Consider the following 19,295-nt stretch of genomic DNA (forward strand, 5'->3'; position numbering starts at 1 on the left):
ACTGATTGAGAAAAAATAAAGATGACACCATTGTGGAGGAGTCTGATAGACGAGGATCTAAGCCAGCATCTGATAGGACAGACACAGCAGCTGATCTGACTGTAATGAAAAGTAATTCACCCTTGAGAGATTAATTTATTAATTGTAAGGATGGTGGAGGCAATGAAAACTCTTTCTTTAGCAGAATCTCTCCAGCTTTGTTGGTGTTGTCTCAGTCCTATTTTCTGTCTTGCTCATCTTCCTATTTCAAGCTATAATTCAGAGGCTGGGTACTGTGTGCCTCTGCCCTTCTCCTTCCTCCACCCAGAAGTTTCCATTCCCTCAGTGTCACCACTCTGTCCTTGGATCACACATGAGGCAATGAATGTTTTGTTGACATTTACAAAAAGTTCCTGCAGCTGACTGTTTACCAGACATTTCCACCTTATTGACAGGAGGGCACAGGGCAAACATGATGAATGAAAAGATGAAACTCGGGTCCAATAAAAGCCCAAAATGCTGCAACATATCAGAGCAGAGGGCCTAGCATTTTATTCTATCCATAAAAATAACACTCCTTTAGCTCATCCCAGAGTAGTAAGAGGGCCAGTCCTTTTCACTCCCCTTCCCTCATGGGGGATCTGAGCTCAGCTCCAGGCCAGTCGCCATTAGTGAGACTTCCAAGAGTGCGAGGAGCCAAAACAAGCCTGCCATGATCGAGATCTGAAAGTAGCAACATGTGAAAGAATGCCTTTTTCCATCCAAGCCTCCGTCTCGTGACCCAAGAACCCTGTCTCTTCCTGGCCTGCCTGCATGTTTGCTTACTTGTGTGTGTGTGTGTGTGTGTGTGTGTGACTGTGTGTGTGTGTGTCCTCAGTGTGATCCTGTCCCTCTGCTCCATGGTCTCATGGGACAGATCTCTGGGAGCAGGCAGCTGTGCGTGGCCTCAACTGGGAAAGCAGCGTCTGGAGGACGGACACTGTGGTTTGGCCTGTGGAGACTCACACAGGTCACTCTGGGGCAGGTCCTCTGTAACTGACAAAGATACATAGGCTATATACATAATGCACACACACACACACACACACACACACACACATACTCGTTTTCCTCCCTTACGAGGACCGGTCTAATTTTGGCCAATTGTGGGGTCCACCCTTTCCAGTGGTTCTACAGCTCTGTAAAAAATCAGGTAAGATAAAAAAAAAATCCCAAACAGAAATATCACTTGAAATTAAGAGAATTCAATACTTTTTTCTCCACACCAGTTTTTTTAGCTACTTGTGGGGCTCCATTTTTACCATTCCGAACTTGTGAGGTCCACTGCCACACACACACATTTGTTTCTAGTTTTTATATCTCAGCGTGGACCAACATTACTATCTGAAGATATTAATGGCTAAATGGTTTGTCACTGATTACCTAACTATCTAACTTACATCCTCTTCATCCTGGTACTAAAATAATGACCTCCTGCCCAGCACTTACCGAACCAAAGAGACTTTTCCAAATAAATTCTATTTAGTTCTTTCTAGGGCTAATCATCAGTAATAATTTACACAAAACACTGCATAAAATAAACTTAGGACATGCTTTGTTTTCAACGAGCGTGAACTTCTTTATATTTCAATTCCAAGAAAAAAGTTATGGCCAGACTACATCTGCATCAAGAAAAAAACAAACAAGAAAATGTGTCAGGCATCTTGACTGTCATAACCTCACATCAACATTGAGCTGAACAGTATAAAATTGTAAACACCACTTAAAATAAAAATGAGCAGCATTTTTCTTAACTAAATCTGCCTTTATAGACAAGAAAACAAAGGAATGAATACAGAACACATCTATTAACATCACCTTACTCTTATTCTAAGTTTCTGTGTTTGTGTGTGTGAAGTACTTTCATTGTATTTTTCTTCGAGAGGCAGAAATCCGATTTTTTATGTAATATTTTACTGCTCTCCAGTCTCTGTGTCTCAGGGCTTCGGGTTCTGCAGTGATGCAGCGCTCACAGTCCACCTTTCCTGGAACTTGGTTTGTAACAATGCATTTTCTTAAATGTCTCTCCACTGCAGCACATTCCTCTGGTGTCCAGGTTCTCTTGACTGCAGCTTGTTTACCTAAGTAGGCATAAAGAGAACGCCTTATATGTTTAACAAATTTAAATCTTAATTGGAACTGAAACCCTATTGGACTGTTCACATAGGTCATCTATTGCAGCACTGGCTTTGATAAGCCTACCTCTCTTTTTTGTAGATTTCCTCTGGTTTGGGGGATCCTCTGTGGAAGTACATTCTTGCAGGGATGTCACACTGACCTCTTCTTCCAATTCTTGTGGTTTCGGCATACTAGATCCTAAGTACAAAAAATAGGTTAGACAAATATGAAAGACAGATTGTGACAGCAATCCATTTGCAGTGATTAAGAGGATAGATTTGATAAAGTATTAGAATTTGTTGTAAGGCATATGTGTCTTGTCAAGATGAATGGGAAACACTTATATCCTCATTCTGCTTTATTCTTTTAAATCTTGTTGGTGTTGTAATGGTGACAGGTGGAGTGTCGTTTTGATTGTTCTGTGATTCAACCTGTTTTTTTCTTTTTCTAACCAGTTACTGGGTATGGTTAAACACAGGAGTGTTTGGCTCCTGTGGCTAGTCCCAACTAAACCTGTAAGACCAGGAGGAGGTGAGATTATCCAATATACAAAGGAGATAGTAATGCAGCTAAAAAGAGAATACCCATTTAAAACACTATGTTTTGATTTAATGATCGAATTATACAAAAACATGCAGACCTAATGGCAACTCAAGAGTAAAGAAGAAGCGAGCCACAAGTACTGTACAGGCTCAAAAAAGCCAGCAGTAAGCAAACATATCCACTGCTTCCCTTGATAAAGTTTGCCTGTGTGAGATTGCTGTGAAATAAACTTGAACTCCTGGCAAACCTAAGATATCAACATGGATACAAGGAAGAAAATTTCATCCGCATCACAGAGACTGTTGATGAGAGTTGATGATAAGTGGCGATACTGGAATGTGTTTAGATGGCTGTGGAGTACCTCTCAGACTAGACCAGGACTCTAAAACAGTGGTAAAACCATGGGGTGTGGTTATGTGTGTACATTAGGGGTGTAATGATTCACTCATGCATTTGATGCATCGGACTTTAATGTGTAAGATACGAGTGCATCGGTTCAGACGGCCTATAGCGGTAAAAAAAATGAACATCAACATCGAACATCGGAAACAAATCGATGCAACACTCGCGTATCGATACATCTCATTAGGACGTGCATGTGTTTCATTTTTGGCATCAGGGAGCTGCTGCTGTAACTTTCCTCCCTCTTCTCTCTCCTCCTGTCCCTGCCTGCACCACTCTCACTGGATGCCTGCTGCTGCCATCACAAAAACAAGCGCTCCCTCCTCCCTCTCCTGTGTCTCCTCTTCATTTACTTAAAACAGACAGTGCTGAAAACAGCGACAGAAGTGACATTGTACCACGTCGCACCACCAAACTTTCATAACACTCAAGTGTAGAGCAAGTTTGTGCGTTCTAAGAAAGATGAGAAACGCTGCTGCAGGTCATTTATGTAAAACATGTCTGACAGCAGAGAACAGAGACACGAGTCTGACCACAGAGACGTCATGTCACTGTGAGAGCAGGTAACACTTCACTGTTCCTCCACAATAATCAAAACCACAGCACTCTGAATATGAAACACAGCAGCTCATCATCTTACTGCACAAATACTCACATTTTAAACAGTTTTAAAGTTTGTTCACAGATTATCATTTAGACTACAGGATCTCATTTACACATGAGACTCTCTGTCTCTACTGTTACTATATTTAGTTTGTTTTTTGCAACTTTGCACTCTACAAATGCAGCATTAATTGAATCAAAATGTAAAGACTGACACACTGCATTGTCTTGTACTGCATCGTATCGTATCATGACAGAGCTGAATCGTATCGAACCAAATCATTGGAGATTTAAAGATTTATAAGACATATTGTATTGTTGAGCATGTATCGAGATACTTATCAAAATCGTCTCAGTCAGTGAGATACACACCCCTAGTGTACATGCATACAGTTTGGTGTAAAACAGTTGAAATTATTTTGTCATATTGCTCCTTAAACATTGAACTGTTGTCCATATCCTTCAGACCTTGATATCTATCACAGACATTTAGTTATTATTGTTTACACACCACTCTCTGCCAACAGGAAGAGGAACCACTGAGACAGACAGCAAGGAGAAGGCCTCCTGCTTGTGATATAGGTCCCTGTACCAAAGAAAGGGCCACATCTAGTTTTGTGCCCATGTCTATCTCTATCTAAGGAATCTAAGGTATCAAAGGAAACAACTACTATTATGATTATTGTTGTTATTATTATTACTACACCACTACTGCTCCTAGGACTGTTGTAATAGTAAGTGTACATTTTAATCTTAGCAGTAAGTGTCATGTTGATGGTTGTCATATTTGTCTTTACAATACAAAAAAAGTTCCTTGTGGAAAATAAAAAATAAAGAAATTTCAATTGAATTGATTTGATAAGCCCACCTCTCCTTTTTGTGGATTTCCTCTGGTTTGGGGGATCCTCTGTGGAAGTACATTCTTGCAGGGATGTCACACTGACCTCTTCTTCCAATTCTTGTGGTTTCGGCATACTAGATCCTAAGTACAAAAAATAGGTTAGACAAATATGAAAGACAGATTGTGACAGCAATCCATTTGCAGTGATTAAGAGGATAGATTTGATAAAGTATTAGAATTTGTTGTAAGGCATATGTGTCTTGTCAAGATGAATGGGAAACACTTATATCCTCATTCTGCTTTATTCTTTTAAATCTTGTTGGTGTTGTAATGGTGACAGGTGGAGTGTCGTTTTGATTGTTCTGTGATTCAACCTGTTTTTTTCTTTTTCTAACCAGTTACTGGGTATGGTTAAACACAGGAGTGTTTGGCTCCTGTGGCTAGTCCCAACTAAACCTGTAAGACCAGGAGGAGGTGAGATTATCCAATATACAAAGGAGATAGTAATGCAGCTAAAAAGAGAATACCCATTTAAAACACTATGTTTTGATTTAATGATCGAATTATACAAAAACATGCAGACCTAATGGCAACTCAAGAGTAAAGAAGAAGCGAGCCACAAGTACTGTACAGGCTCAAAAAAGCCAGCAGTAAGCAAACATATCCACTGCTTCCCTTGATAAAGTTTGCCTGTGTGAGATTGCTGTGAAATAAACTTGAACTCCTGGCAAACCTAAGATATCAACATGGATACAAGGAAGAAAATTTCATCCGCATCACAGAGACTGTTGATGAGAGTTGATGATAAGTGGCGATACTGGAATGTGTTTAGATGGCTGTGGAGTACCTCTCAGACTAGACCAGGACTCTAAAACAGTGGTAAAACCATGGGGTGTGGTTATGTGTGTACATTAGGGGTGTAATGATTCACTCATGCATTTGATGCATCGGACTTTAATGTGTAAGATACGAGTGCATCGGTTCAGACGGCCTATAGCGGTAAAAAAAATGAACATCAACATCGAACATCGGAAACAAATCGATGCAACACTCGCGTATCGATACATCTCATTAGGACGTGCATGTGTTTCATTTTTGGCATCAGGGAGCTGCTGCTGTAACTTTCCTCCCTCTTCTCTCTCCTCCTGTCCCTGCCTGCACCACTCTCACTGGATGCCTGCTGCTGCCATCACAAAAACAAGCGCTCCCTCCTCCCTCTCCTGTGTCTCCTCTTCATTTACTTAAAACAGACAGTGCTGAAAACAGCGACAGAAGTGACATTGTACCACGTCGCACCACCAAACTTTCATAACACTCAAGTGTAGAGCAAGTTTGTGCGTTCTAAGAAAGATGAGAAACGCTGCTGCAGGTCATTTATGTAAAACATGTCTGACAGCAGAGAACAGAGACACGAGTCTGACCACAGAGACGTCATGTCACTGTGAGAGCAGGTAACACTTCACTGTTCCTCCACAATAATCAAAACCACAGCACTCTGAATATGAAACACAGCAGCTCATCATCTTACTGCACAAATACTCACATTTTAAACAGTTTTAAAGTTTGTTCACAGATTATCATTTAGACTACAGGATCTCATTTACACATGAGACTCTCTGTCTCTACTGTTACTATATTTAGTTTGTTTTTTGCAACTTTGCACTCTACAAATGCAGCATTAATTGAATCAAAATGTAAAGACTGACACACTGCATTGTCTTGTACTGCATCGTATCGTATCATGACAGAGCTGAATCATATCGAACCAAATCATTGGAGATTTAAAGATTTATAAGACATATTGTATTGTTGAGCATGTATCGAGATACTTATCAAAATCGTCTCAGTCAGTGAGATACACACCCCTAGTGTACATGCATACAGTTTGGTGTAAAACAGTTGAAATTATTTTGTCATATTGCTCCTTAAACATTGAACTGTTGTCCATATCCTTCAGACCTTGATATCTATCACAGACATTTAGTTATTATTGTTTACACACCACTCTCTGCCAACAGGAAGAGGAACCACTGAGACAGACAGCAAGGAGAAGGCCTCCTGCTTGTGATATAGGTCCCTGTACCAAAGAAAGGGCCACATCTAGTTTTGTGCCCATGTCTATCTCTATCTAAGGAATCTAAGGTATCAAAGGAAACAACTACTATTATGATTATTGTTGTTATTATTATTACTACACCACTACTGCTCCTAGGACTGTTGTAATAGTAAGTGTACATTTTAATCTTAGCAGTAAGTGTCATGTTGATGGTTGTCATATTTGTCTTTACAATACAAAAAAAGTTCCTTGTGGAAAATAAAAAATAAAGAAATTTCAATTGAATTGATTTGATAAGCCCACCTCTCCTTTTTGTGGATTTCCTCTGGTTTGGGGGATCCTCTGTGGAAGTACATTCTTGCAGGGATGTCACACTGACCTCTTCTTCCGACTCTTGTGGTTCCGGCATACTAGATCCTAGGTACAAAAAATAGGTTATACAAATATGAAAGGCAGGTATATTCACTTAAAATATAAAGAACCTGCCAGTGAAGAATTGGGATTTTTATCATGCATATATTTTCTTGTCACTGTGACAGTAATCAATTTGCAGAAATTAGAAATATAGATTTTATAAAATAATAGAACGTAGTATATGCCATGGGTATCTCTTAAAAATAAACAACAACAGTTAAGAGTAATTTCATATTGTTTCTATAGATCTACAATATAGTGGTTGAGGGCACAGGCTGAAATCCCACCAATTCATGCAGAGCCACAGGAACACAGGTGCCACATCACCTGGAGATATTGCACACTACACCATTGCATAGGCAGCAAGTATAAAATATGGCAACCATAATTTGAACTAAAAGATTCTATAATCTTTTAGTTCAAAACCAAATATATGAGAGTCCTGAAGGTTGTGTGATAAAATGTCTACACTTGACATGTCACATTTCTCGCGTGTTTTCAGTAGTTAAAGTTTTCAAAAAACAGTTCCTAGCACTGTGGCATGTGGCGTATGCGCTTACTGCACATGCTCAAACTACACAGAGGAATCTCCTGTTTGCATTGTCCTATCTCAGTTGTTGGTAGCATGTAAATAAATATGTGAATAGCATGAACATTTGTCCTTTTCCTCCATTTCACAATTATGGCTTGGTGTGCTGTGCCAGAATGCAATTTAAACATAAATACAGGGAGTTCCTCTGTTAGGGCTTTAAGGTATTTGATTGTCTTGATAGGATCTTTCAGTTTTAACTCATACTTGCTGTATGTTCACGATAAGTATAGGCAACTGGACTTCTTAAAAAAGGTTGTGTTTGCCTGTCATCCAAGAGGCTTCTTCAGTTCTGACCAGCTGGTGGGGAGCTGCAGGTATATAAACAATATATAAGCAGTTCCCCACAAGCCAGTCAGAACTGAAGAAGCTTTTTGGATGAGAGACGAAACATCTTACCTTTTTTCCAGTCCAGTTGCCTAGGCTGAATTCGAACACATTCCATGACCTGGATGACTGAGCATCCTCACAAGCATACTCTGTGTTTTAGACTTGCCATCTATCACAACGGATGTGTGTGTGAGATACTCTCAAGCTGATGCACTACCACTGGTGCATTAGTCTGGTTCTGCATACAGGTATACAGGTAAAGTATGGACTGTCTAGCTCCCACTGTATAGTAGAACTATGGAAACAATATGAAAGTACTTATTTTTCCCCTTCCATTTAAGCACAGTGGTTTGTTAGTCAGGGCAAGAGGATGGCTTAGCAGTTAGTGGTTCTATCATTCTACCAGAAAGTCCCTAGTTCACAAGTATCCTTGAGTAATAAACTTAACCCCTACTCTGTAAGCTTTTTGTGTAAAAGCATATGCTAAATGGTTGTAATGTAATGTAGTCCCAATACACTTTTGAATCTTTGCTGAAACAGGTCAAAACTCTAATTACAGTTAAAGCATAACAAAGATATAAACACTGTCATGGAGGTTAAAGTTAGTGGGGAGTCCAAAGGCTTTTTTCTTTTAACTGGAAACCACTGTGAATTGACAATAATTCCCATTAATATGGAGTACCTGACAGTTTTCCATGGCTAAAAACATGACAAATACACCCCCCACTTAAAAAATTAATTGACCAATTGTGTGTTCCCAAAAATGGTCAGTAGGTGGAGAAACCTAAACAAAATGCACATGCAGTGGTCCTAATTATTCATAACCAATTAAAAACAATCACAAACACATACCTTCCATGTCCTCTTGTGAACATCCCTCCACATTGAGAGTCTCTAAAATAGTAATTGACAAGAGTATGAATGAGGTGGAAAGCTGAAATTCTTGTGATCAACCTCTGATAATCAATAGAACCTAAAAGTACTACATACACAGCAAGGCTTATAATATAAACAGATGAAATCAAATTGTGTAGGTATTGTCAAACTAACAACTATAAAGTCACCTTCTTCACCAGTATGTTAATTAAGGTCAAATACTTATATTCTTGGAGAGTCAGATTTATAGCCAGACAATTCCTTTTTTCACTTTTTCTTACATTAAAATATAATAGGACTTATACCGTTCAGATCAATGTGAATTTCATCCAGACTCTTCCCTTTATATTCTCCAAGCCGTCCCTGTTCCAATGCCAGGAGAACTTTGCTTATTTTGGCCAGCTGGAGGGTGCCCTCTGGAAGGCGGTAGTGCTTTCTGTGGACATCGATGTTATGCCCAAGGAAATCTGCCAGCTGGTCAAGTTCTGTAGTTTTGAGATTCAGAACGGTTGAGAGGGTAGCAATGTGTTTCCTGAGTTTTGTGGAGGTTAGTGCTTTGGGATTTTTGATATCATCACATTCGTTCACAAACTGCCTTATGCAGTCAGAGCCCCTGAGGTAGTGGACAGAATGTGGCAATGCAAACAAGAATCCATTTTCATTCAGTACTCCACATTCTTCTCGCTTCTCTATCAGAGTATCAAGTGATTCCTTCATGAGTGGGGTGAGGAGAACAGGAACTTTCCTTCCTCTCTTGCCTACTATGGTTACTCGGACGAAATGCTTGCAAAGCTTCTGCTCGAGTGCTGTAAGGGCGAGGTTAACGTCTTCATGTGTTTCTGATGTGTCTCTTGATAAGTATGCAGACAAGGGCATTCTGGATACTTCTCCTTCTCTCCGGCGGTTGAAAAGTATAACTTGTGCCAGGGTCACTTTAGCAAGGTCTCTCCAGTTTGAGGATGAAGCCTCTTCTTTCAGGGCATTCAAGTGTTCTTGCTGTTTGTCACACAAAAGAGAATGAAGATTTTGGACATCCTGTGTGAATGGTAGGAGTTGAGGTGCGTTCCACTTGGACTGGTCAAGTTGAGTTAATGCTTGGCTTGCGATGTCAAATTTCCAACTTTCTTGGTATAGCTGTGCAAACTCCTCAGCATTTTGAACAGTTTCTTTGTCTTTCAGCTTCAGTCCTTCAGACTTAATAAACATGGCCAAAGACAGCAAGCTGTGCCCAACTTTGCGAGCAAGAGATGGACATTCATATTGGCCAGTTTCATCACTGAAGCCAGCTAGGCATCTTGCAGCAGTGACAACATGGCCATAGTTTTCAGGTTTTATGAGGTCTTTGATAGTCTTCACAGGTATAACCTTTTTTGCTGTAAGTACCAGTCTGCCAAGTTCTCTCAGTTTTTGTCGAATATATTGATGTTGGCTGACTACTCTCTCATTCTTCCTGAACAGTCTGTAACCATACTCTAGGATGCAGTGGTCTTTCTTAATAGCAATTGCAATCTTGTCTTGATTCATATCATTTAAGAACTTCCAGTATGCATCACTAAATCCACTTGGAGCAGGTTCAGCAAAAGCACACAATGCTTGGACTCTTCTTTTACCTGGTTTGGAAGTCTTGTCCTGAGGCTTGAATTTGCAGAGCTGAAAATGTCGCCACATCACTCTTCTTGTGAACAAGCCATAGCAGTGCACACAATGCATAAATTCCTGTCCTTCAGTCTTTTTTTTTGGTTGCTTGCATGGGATAAGTTTTCCTCTCTGGCTCTCTAAAACTTCTACATTATGTTCGAAGTTCCCCTTATTTCGGATATACTCTAATTGCAGATGCCTTTCTTTTGAGTTCTTTGGAAAACTAAATGCTTTTGCAACATCAACCTTATCATTGTGTTTACGAAACAAGTGTCTTGACATTTTCTGAACTACCTGTCCACAATACAAGCAGTGATGTTTCTTGTTGTATTTTCTTGAACCATCCTCCTTCTTCAAAACTGGGTTGACAAAGACAGTTGCCTCCTCTTCAGAGGGATTTGAAACACTCGCCTCCATGTCAGTATGTGCCTGCACCATTTCCTCTTCATGCACATCATCTCTGATATCAGGAAAACTCTGTGTGGAATCATGGCTTGTTTCAAAGCTTCTGCTCTGACTGGACTTGAGTTGGCTCTGACTGGAAGACTTGACGCTGCTCTGACTGGAAGACTTGACGCTGCTCTGACTGGTAGACTTGACGCTGCTCTGACTGGTAGACTTGACGCTGTTCTGACTGGTAGACTTGACGCTGCTCTGACTGGTAGACTTGACGCTGCTCTGACTGGTAGACTTGAAGCTGCTCTGACTGGAAGACTTGCGTCTTCTCTGACTGTTAGATGTAATATGTAATTCCAAGCTGCTGTCACTGTCTGTGCCTTCGTCCTTGGGATTTGGAATATACTCCTCTTCGCTATCTACACTTGAGTCATCTGATCCTACAAGACTCATTTGAGTCTTTAGAAGACAAAAAAGACCTAAATTAACAACTCAACCTGCAGGTTACTAAGATAAGTAAGACCAAAACTGACTTCACTCTTAACTGTCTTCTGCCTGTTGGAATGATGTACATTTACAGGGCTAAATGAAATTAAAAGTACTCCATCAAATTAGAAGGAATTACTGTTACGTTATGTTAGAGTAAGGGAAGTAACATTCAAGACTAGATGAATTTGTCAAATTTAGAGCAAGTCATAAAAACTACTATCTACATTATCTATATGTATCATTGGCACTACTTAGTGAACATGGTGTTGAGTTTGGTGGCTCTACCCTTTAAGTGATAACATGAAGGAGCAAAAAAGAAGCTTACTCGACGGCAACACTCTCTCCTTGGCCTTTGTGAAGCCATTTCAGACAGAGAAGTGGAAGGACCCTCTACACTGTCATCACTTGAATCGTAGAGAGCATCAGAAACATTTGGTACTCTATCCATCTGTAAAAAGGAAGTTATGTCAAGGTATGACTATCCATTTTTGTTCACATCCTATTAAAATCAATTGCGAAGGAATGATTTAGGAGGAAATGGCCTATGTACCAGTTATTGATATTAAAAGTGTTAGAGACATACCAGAATGCTTTTTGTCCTTCTCAACTTTGGAACAAGTTCATCATCTGATTGCAGACTCGAAGTGTCTTTTATAGGATCTTCTTTATCAGTTTCTTCCACTATACTCTCGGTGGAATCATACAGAGGATCAGAAAACTCTGGTGTTCTATCCATCTGCAAAAGGGAGTTGTGTCAAGGTATGGTAAGCCACTTTCATAGATGCTATGAAAATCAATGACAAGGGAAGGATTTTTGTATCACAGGTCTATTAATATTTTGCTGTGTAATAGATGTATCTGAGACACAGAAGAATGTTTTCTGTCCTCAGCTTTTGAACAACTTACATCACAGTGTGCAGACAGAGGTTGGTCTTTCAAACAGTCTTCATCAGTTTCATCAGTGTCAGGATAATCCACTAAGGAAAACCCTCTGACAGCACACACCTAAACACAAGTTACCAAAGTTAGATCACATTAAAACTGTTTCTGAAACAGCATGTAACTTGAAGACAAGTGCATGTGGTCTCTCCTAGAGGTCTCAAAGAGTGTTACAACAACCTCTGAAGTGCTGCAATGGATCACATTGAAAATACTATTGATAATAATTACTAAAATATGTCATCTCTCATGTGAATCGTGGTAATTCAACTATTTAGTGCAGAGTTAACATAAATAGTACATGAATTCAGTGTCAACATTACCTGTGTTTTAGCCTCATCACTCCTTGAATCTTCAGAGGAAGTCAGATCCATAGAGAATCCCTCCGTCTCTGCTGCCACAGCATCAGCCTGCTTGTCTGTCACCTGCAATTCACATAAAACATAAGAATTCATTGGCAGTTGATAATATTCAAGTTATGGGAGCATATCCATAAATGACAACAATTAGCTCACAAGAAAACCATGTCTGAAACAGCATATACATTAAAGCTAGGTGCATGGTATAGTCTTTTCTAGGAAGTGCAGTGGATTCTGTTCAAAATTCCCTTTGTAAACATGCAACAGTTCAGAAAGTATAAAATTACAGCTGTAATAACTTGAGTTTAAATATTGTAAGGTGTTGCTAAGTAGATGTAAAATCACTGACAGTCAGATCCAGACGAGAGGGCCCCATAAGGACTAAACTAGAAACATATATGTGTGTGTGATGTTGAGAACAGGGCTGATTTAAGAAACATCTCTCAAGTCACCTCACACACATATGTTTCTAGTCTGGCCCTTGTGGGGCCCTCCCGTATGGATCTTGGTAATTCAACTATTTAGTGCAGAGTTAACATTAATAGTACATGAATTCAGTGTCAACATTACCTGTGTTTTAGCCCCATCACTCCTTGAATCTTCAGAGGAAGTCAGATCCATAGAGAATCCCTCCGTCTCTGCTGCCACAGCATCAGTCTGCTTGTCTGTCACCTGCAATTCAGATAAAACATAAGAATTCATTGGCAGTTGATAATATTCAAGTTATGGGAGCATATCCATAAGTGACAACAATTAGCTCACAAGAAAACCATGTCTGAAACAGCATATACATTAAAGCTAGGTGCATGGCATAGTCTTTTCTAGGAAGTGCAGTGGATTCTGTTCAAAATTCCCTTTGTAAACATGCAACAGGTCAGAAAGTATAAAATTACAGCTGTAATAACTTGAGTTTAAATATTGTAAGGTGTTGCTAAGTAGATGTAAAATCACTGACAGTCAGATCCAGACGAGAGGGCCCCATAAGAACTAAACTAGAAACATATATGTGTGTGTGATGTTGAGAACAGGGCTGATTTAAGAAACATCTTTCAAGTCACCTCACACACATATGTTTCTATACTGGCCCTTGTGGGGCCCTCCCGTATGGATCTTGGTAATTCAACTATTTAGTGCAGAGTTAACATAAATAGTACATGAATTCAGTGTCAACATTACCTGTGTTTTAGCCTCATCACTCCTTGAATCTTCAGAGGAAGTCAGATCCATAGAGAATCCCTCCGTCTCTGCTGCCACAGCATCAGCCTGCTTGTCTGTCACCTGCAATTCACATAAAACATAAGAATTCATTGGCAGTTGATAATATTCAAGTTATGGGAGCATATCCATAAATGACAACAATTAGCTCACATGAAAACCATGTCTGAAACAGCATATACATTAAACCTAGGTGCATGGTATAGTCTTTTCTAGGAAGTGCAGTGGATTCTGTTCAAAATTCCCTTTGTAAACATGCAACAGGTCAGAAAGTATAAAATTACAGCTGTAATAACTTGAGTTTAAATATTGTAAGGTGTTGCCAAGTAGACTTGCACCGATTAATCGGCAATGCTCGGAATCGGGCCGGTTTTCACGTGACTGGCCTTGACCGGTGACCGGCCGGTCAGCGTCACAAATCCGGTTCTGTGCCCGTCATTGTCACACACATGTTCTGCACGATGGTCACGTCATGCGTGCAGCAGACAAACTGACCGTGACGTCAACACAGTGCTGATAACAGCTACACACACTCAGACACGTCTGCTTGAAGCTGGTGTCAGAGACAGATTCCAAGAACAAGATAAAGAGAAGACAGACAGTCTACAACGAGACAGAGCAGCTGACAATGACGCAGAACAGCCGTAAACTCTCTCGCACTTCAGGCTAATGCTAGCAAGCTAGCAACAGACTGCTGTTCACAGAGGGACAGTTAAAATCTCACCTCCTGTTCTGGCTGAAGAATAAACAACCTATGTTGATGTGTCTCCTCAAACATTTTCTCATCCAGACTCGTTTAACTTCTGTGTCTGTTTTTCTCACGGCAAAGTTTTACTTCAAACTGTTGCACCGCGTTAGTCTCCGGTTTGTTTACATCCGCTTCCACAAAAGATCACGTGAAATCGCGTCCCGCTAAATCCCGCGAGATGATCTCGCGAGATCACGTTCACCCAATTCACCCATTTCATTAAAAAATATAATAAGGCCTGGTTGTAATCTGGATGATTTTGGAGGTAGTATTAAATGAATATTTAATAGTCAGTGTCTTATTATGAACACATTTACAAGAAAAGTTGCAAAAATGTTTGTGAATGCTGTCAATTACAGTTCTTAGAAAGACTGAAAATCGGAACCGACCAAAATCGGAATCGGTAGGTCAGACCTCTCAAAAATCGGAAATCGGAATCGGCCAAGAAAGTTGAAATCGGTGCAAGTCTATTGCTAAGTTGATGTAAAATCACTGACAGTCGGATCCAGACGAGAGGGCCCCATAAGGACTAAACTAGAAACATATATGTGTGTGTGATGTTGAGAACAGGGCTGATTTGAAAAACATCTTTCAAGTCACCTCACACACATATGTTTCTAGTCTGGCCCTTGTGGGGCCCTCCCGTATGGATCTTGGTAATTCAACTATTTAGTGCAGAGTTAACATTAATAGTACATGAATTCAGTGTCAACATTACCTGTGTTTTAGCCTCATCACTCCTTGAATCTTCAGAGGAAGTCAGATCCATAGAGAATCCCTCCGTCTCTGCTGCCACAGCATCAGCCTGCTTGTCTGTCACCTGCAATTCACATAAAACATAAGAATTCATTGGCAGTTGATAATATTCAAGTTATGGGAGCATATCCATAAATGACAACAATTAGCTCACAAGAAAACCATGTCTGAAACAGCATATACATTAAAGCTAGGTGCATGGTATAGTCTTTTCTAGGAAGTGCAGTGGATTCTGTTCAAAATTCCCTTTGTAAACATGCAACAGGTCAGAAAGTATAAAATTACAGCTGTAATAACTTGAGTTTAAATATTGTAAGGTGTTGCTAAGTAGATGTAAAATCACTGACAGTCAGATCCAGACGAGAGGGCCCCATAAGGACTAAACTAGAAACATATATGTGTGTGTGATGTTGAGAACAGGGCTGATTTAACAAACATCTTTCAAGTCACCTCACACACATATGTTTCTAGTCTGGCCCTTGTGGGGCCCTCCCGTATGGATCTTGGTAATTCAACTATTTAGTGCAGAGTTAACATTAATAGTACATGAATTCAGTGTCAACATTACCTGTGTTTTAGCCTCATCACTCCTTGAATCTTCAGAGGAAGTCCGATCCATAGAGAATCCCTCCGTCTCTGCTGCCACAGCATCAGTCTGCTTGTCTGTCACCTGCAATTCAGATAAAACATAAGAATTCATTGGCAGTTGATAATATTCAAGTTATGGGAGCATATCCATAAATGACAACAATTAGCTCACATGAAAACCATGTCTGAAACAGCATATACATTAAAGCTAGGTGCATGGTATAGTCTTTTCTAGGAAGTGCAGTGGATTCTGTTCAAAATTCCCTTTGTAAACATGCAACAGGTCAGAAAGTATAAAATTACAGCTGTAATAACTTGAGTTTAAATATTGTAAGGTGTTGCTAAGTAGATGTAAAATCACTGACAGTCAGATCCAGACGAGAGGGCCCCATAAGGACTAAACTAGAAACATATATGTGTGTGTGATGTTGAGAACAGGGCTGATTTAAGAAACATCTCTCAAGTCACCTCACACACATATGTTTCTAGTCTGGCCCTTGTGGGGCCCTCCCGTATGGATCTTGGTAATTCAACTATTTAGTGCAGAGTTAACATTAATAGTACATGAATTCAGTGTCAACATTACCTGTGTTTTAGCCTCATCACTCCTTGAATCTTCAGAGGAAGTCCGATCCATAGAGAATCCCTCCGTCTCTGCTGCCACAGCATCAGCCTGCTTGTCTGTCACCTGCAATTCACATAAAACATAAGAATTCATTGGCAGTTGATAATATTCAAGTTATGGGAGCATATCCATAAGTGACAACAATTAGCTCACAAGAAAACCATGTCTGAAACAGCATATACATTAAAGCTAGGTGCATGGCATAGTCTTTTCTAGGAAGTGCAGTGGATTCTGTTCAAAATTCCCTTTGTAAACATGCAACAGGTCAGAAAGTATAAAATTACAGCTGTAATAACTTGAGTTTAAATATTGTAAGGTGTTGCTAAGTAGATGTAAAATCACTGACAGTCAGATCCAGACGAGAGGGCCCCATAAGGACTAAACTAGAAACATATATGTGTGTGTGATGTTGAGAACAGGGCTGATTTAAGAAACATCTTTCAAGTCACCTCACACACATATGTTTCTAGTCTGGCCCTTGTGGGGCCCTCCCGTATGGATCTTGGTAATTCAACTATTTAGTGCAGAGTTAACATAAATAGTACATGAATTCAGTGTCAACATTACCTGTGTTTTAGCCTCATCACTCCTTGAATCTTCAGAGGAAGTCCGATCCATAGAGAATCCCTCCGTCTCTGCTGCCACAGCATCAGTCTGCTTGTCTGTCACCTGCAATTCACATAAAACATAAGAGCCAATACTGTAGCTATATATCTGAAAGATAACTAGCTGCACTTATTGGCACATTTTTGTAATATAATGCATCGGTGTATATTGTATATATTGTAAACAACTCACCTTTTGACGCCATGGCCACTTTGAATCACCATAGTTGTAATCTATTTCAGTTCCTACATCTATATTCTCCACAGCAAATAGGCACAAATGTGGCCTGTTGTTTACTACGATCTTCTTCATGACACAGTTTGGAGATTTGTGGTTGTCATTCACTAATCTTCCAAGGGATCCATCTTCTCTGGAAGCATCGATACTGGTAATAAGGTATAAGAAAATTGACCATTACACTTTGTACTACTAAAATATCAAATTACACCAAGTGTATATATCATCACATCTAACTGTGTAGTGTGATCCAGCCTGATCCAGATCAGAAGAGCTCTTATCATTAGCTACAGACTTCACTCATCAGCGTCAGATCAAGTTAAAAACAAAAACTGATTCACAGCATTAACTGCTGCAGACCACCTAGGATGTGTGATTACAAGATTATTCCTGTTTTCATTCATTCATTCATTTTAACTTTTATTTCCCTGATCTCTACAAAATATTTATCTTCATGTACTTACCACAAGTTACGTTTCTGCCATTCAAATTCAAACAGAAATGTACTCTCAATCTCTGAGTAGTGTCTTGACTGGCATTCTTCCACTGATAGGAGTTCACCCCTGTACTCCAAGACAAAAGCACCTGCTTCGATGGGCTGGGTAGCAAACACTCCTCTTCCTATGAAGGCACATAAGTTATTTACATTCATTCGTTACATTTGATTAGGAGATTGAGTCAACTTAACCTTTCCTCTTTGGAAATGACAATATAGTCTTGTAAAATTTTTCAACTACAAAGATAAGGATTAAAGGCAGTTCTCTGTCAACACATTTCTGTTTCTGACATATAGCCTAAATATTTATTCCTTATGTGTATGTAAATGAATAGTAGTGAGATATGCACTTGTGTGATATTCTGCCCTTAAAAGGACATCTTTGTACCTTTGTTATTATCAATAAATTGTTCCATAAACCCTTTCTTGTCCCTCGAAGACAAAATATATGAGGCTGCATCATCAACAGGCCGTATCCTTGTCCTCCTTTTGAACATTATGTTTCTGTGAAAATAATTTTAAAATCATTACACAAGCATCGAACATGAGAAACCAACCTCTCCCAACCTCAAACCTCTGAGGTCAAAGCTAAATTTTGCTGTTTTTGGGTTACTGGTAGTATAACCTCAGTCCTGTAATGCACAATCAAGTTACACATCTTTTTTTCCAGTGTAACCTGGGCTATCAGAATATGTATGCTGCAGTATCCCCTTAAAGTATAAATAATTATACGACCATAAGGACCACAAAGATAATAATAATAAAAATAATAATAAAAATTCAGATTCCTTTATTAATGCCCATGGAGGAAATTCATGATCTGCAGCAACTTAAGAATAAAAATAATATAGTAGAATAAATTAATAAAAAACTGTAAGTTCAGAGCATGAGAAAGACACTATATTAATTGTAATGTCCTTGTTATTGGGAGGAGACGGCCTGGGAGGAGAGCGTCCAAAACGTTCCGTCTTACTCAGTACACAGTTTTATCAGCCACTGACTGAAAGAGCCCAGCTGCCACAGTTCACCACAGAGGGGGTGAGAGGGATTGACCAGTATAACTCTGATCTTCTCCTTCACCATCCTCTCACCCACTGGCTCTAGACTGTCCAGCTCCAGACCCACCACAGAGTTGGCTCTCTTCACCAATAAAAATACTACTACTACTATTACTACTACTACTACTACTATTACTACTACTACTACTACTACTACTAATAATAATAATAATAATAATAATAATAATAATAATAATAACAATAATAATAATAATAACAATAATAATAAAATTGACATCAAATCTATTCAGATCACACAAACATGTAATGTACAAGATATTTGGCTTTTGGGAATCATTTTCAGCCTGAGAGTTTCATGCCTCAGTCAGCCCTCTTAAGTTCACAACCTATTATA

At 39.5% G+C, this 19,295-nt stretch overlaps 1 protein-coding gene and 1 pseudogene across 3 annotated transcripts in view; one reads left to right on the forward strand and one right to left on the reverse strand.

Annotated features, from left to right (window-relative positions):
• znf385a (zinc finger protein 385A) overlaps positions 1–19,295 on the forward strand; it is a 117,920-nt gene that overhangs the window by 77,662 nt on the left and 20,963 nt on the right. The window lies entirely within an intron of this gene.
• Positions 1,882–18,379, reverse strand: LOC146325149 (uncharacterized; annotated as a pseudogene).

The sequence above is a fragment of the Lutjanus erythropterus genome, chromosome 6, assembly GCF_056507025.1.
Source record: "Lutjanus erythropterus isolate fLutEry1 chromosome 6, fLutEry1.hap2, whole genome shotgun sequence".
Taxonomy (NCBI): Eukaryota; Metazoa; Chordata; class Actinopteri; order Lutjaniformes; family Lutjanidae; genus Lutjanus; species Lutjanus erythropterus.